A 3,371-nucleotide genomic window follows, 5' to 3' on the forward strand; every position below is an offset into this window, starting at 1 on the left:
CTTTTTCCTGCTCTGCCTCTACTTCATCCTTCATGTTTTTTTCCTCCTCTTATTACTCACCTTTCATCCTCCATCCCTTTGTCATCCTTCCCCTTCAAAACATCCTTCGGTAACTTCAACTCATCCTCCATCTTCTTTTCATGCTTGTTCTTCATTTCGTTCTCCATCTCAACTTCGTAGTCCATCTCAGTACTGCTCTTGTCATTGCTTACTGTCTCAATATCATCTTCAATTTTTGTTTTCTTGCTGTTAATGCATACTTCGTTTTTCTTTTTCTTTTTTTGCAGCAGAAGGGCACCAAAAGTCTTCCAAACAAAAGGACGTTTTTAGGGGGGGGGGGGGGGGGTTCCTTTTTGATCGGTCCATGAGAAAATTTGAGAAAATCTTTCTCTTGAAATAGGGGAACAAAGTGGTTGGGAACATAAACAGCATTTGGACGGCTGTCCAGCCCACCCTCCCTTGACCAAAGGATATACAAACAGTCACTGGAAACTGTTTCTAGCATGTCGCGTGGCTTCACAAGGCCATGTAAGAAGGGGCGGATGCCTTCAGAACAATTGGGATAAATGGTAAAGATAGGCCTAGAAATAACTGTTGCAAGGGCCATAAATGAGTTAACGAAGACCATTCGCCTAACTGGCATCCCCCAATTGCATCCCTCTGAACAGCTGACACACGGCTGTTACTGCGTTCCCACTCCGCTACGCCAGGTTCTCTTAGGGCAGGCGTGAAAACAGTAGCTTCTCCAAAGGAACAACCAGATTGCATTGCCTCCCTAAAACGTGGATGGTTTCCATAAAAATGTGCATTTTCAAACAACTCAATTGCAGTTACAATACGAAGAACAATGGAATATTCCGTGGTTCCCACTAGAGAGAGAGACGTGGCATGATACAAGCAGTTGCCATCTCCAACAACTTTACGAGCGATTAGCCCTGAAGGAGCATCAAAGGGAATTAAGGACTGTGCCAGGTGATCTTGCTGTAACTCCCCGGACCTCTGGAAGGACTGGTTAAGTTTTAACTGTTGCTGATATTTGCCCTTTAATTCACAACACAAATCTCGGGTGTTTGGCTTATCGCTAATCTGAAATTTAAAAAAAATTATTACAATCTTTGCCCCCGATTAAAGCAAATCTATTGGTTTTACTCTATAAATCAGGTTCCATAGACCTTTTCAACATCTTGGAAGGTCGGCAAAACCATTAAGGATTTATAGTGTTTTAGTATAAACACACAGGTGATTATACAAAATCGCGCACTCTCATTTGCTCGCTATCTCGGATTATCAGCTGATAATCGCCTCGACAGACAAAATGGCTGCTAGTAGTCGTTTTGCCACTGTAAGTGAAGATGATTTCGTGTTGAAATGTTTTTTTTCTCTTTTTTGAAATAATCACCTGTGTATTTATACTAAAACAATTATTCGCCGAAGGCGAAGTGATTATTGGTGAATATTCACCTCGACTTCATCTCGGTGAATTTCACCGATAATCACTTCGCCTTTGTCAAATAATTGTTAATTAATTGGAATGAAATGACCATTTTATCAAGAAAATAATTTGTTTATAATTTTTTTACGAGATATATATTTACCTTCCGTTTTTTCTTATACTGAAGAAAAAATTGGGGAATATAAGCCCTAACTATGTGATTCAAAAATTGCCCAGCATTCCTGATTCGCCATACAAAATCTATAAATATTGTCCGATTTCTGACGGTACTGCCTGCACGTCAAGATGGTTTACAAAACCGCTAGATGGTCTAAATATTCTGGTTTAATTTCCCTCTACTAACATATGTTTTGACTATTTGGCTTCAATACACTAATCTTTAGTTTTGTACTTCATTTTCTAGACCGAAGCTGTAGGCCATCGGTTACACGCAAAAGGGAGAGTTAAATCTGGCAGCAGATGCATTTGAATTTGCGCCATTATTGACAGCCAAGTGAATAATACTGTTTATTTTAGACACCAGCTTACCGTAAATAGGCATTGCTCTTAAACGACGGGCCTACAGAAATATACGAGCCGAGAAGTAGATTTGCAGTCTGGGCCTCATTTCATGCCACTAAGAATGATAAATACATGTAGTTTCCTGGTAAACAGAACAACTTGAATCTGAATGCTTAATGAAAACAATGGGTTATAGGAAGGACTGAAGAAACATTGATTAAAAATATTCAAACAATTTGTCACCTACACTTCCTCAATCAACAGGTAAGTGACCTCCACCCCACACTACCCCTTTCCGTATTAAAATGACCTTCAAGGTTCACCTGCACGGTGTTGCCACAGGCAACTTTCTTTCCTTGTTTCCAATGGTAACAATATTGTGGCCTATAATCTGGTGCACTTTGCTGCCAGTGACATTGGCAAGGTTGACAAGTTACCACTGGACACAGAGCCAGCTGCCTGTAACAACAACCCAAGTAGAAAATGAAAACCTTGTCACCAAACTTTTGTTCCGTCTTACTTACACGCAATGTTGTGTGAAAACTATATGCAAAGTAAGTTGGTAATATTTTCTCTCCAAACACAGATGGAGTGAGGCCACGGCCATGAATGGAATCAATATGAAGGAAAAGAAAAGCTTTCACATTTCACAGAATTCATTGTGTCACTGCATAAAAATCCAAGCAAACCACTGGACTGAAATATTTGCAACTTTCCTTATGTTTAGAGTATGATTACATCCATGTTGCATCCAGAAACTGTGGATTCAAACACTTTGGAAATTGAATGACTGGACTCTTACATTACGACTGCAGATTCATGCAATCTATCTGAAAGATAACATCTACCATGCCTGATGTTATTTAACTGAGCGAGTAGTCATCGAAACACAAGAGTACTAAACACACTGTTTAGATACTACTTTACCTCAGCTGGAAAGAGATTATATTCCTGTCACATTATATAAGACTATAAAAATACCTTGATGATATATTTACCATTAAACTCCATTCAATTTCACACCTTTGACACTGTTAGCAGTTTTCTTGTGTAAATGCAGTCATATATAAACATTTCTATTCTCTTAATGAAGTACCAATGAAATTTCTTGATCATCAGGTACTATCTTTAGAAATGTGCATTTCTTTTTACAAATGTGTATTGAAAACCATGGTCCTCACTGGAAAAATAATGACATATATCATACATTCTAGTCAACATCTCTCTTCTCATTATTGGCTTAAAGCCTATAGCAAATTAAGCCTATAGCAGATTATTGAATAATCTGTACGCTTTTAGAGACACTACTGAGGGTAAGTTGCACTGTTTCCCAGAATTAACTGTAGACTTTTAGCCAATGAGAAGACAGATGGCCTAATCTGCTAGCAGACATAACGCATTTCTTGTTATTTTCTTT

Source organism: Montipora capricornis, chromosome 12, assembly GCF_036669925.1.
Source record: "Montipora capricornis isolate CH-2021 chromosome 12, ASM3666992v2, whole genome shotgun sequence".
In the NCBI taxonomy this organism is placed as follows: Eukaryota; Metazoa; Cnidaria; class Anthozoa; order Scleractinia; family Acroporidae; genus Montipora; species Montipora capricornis.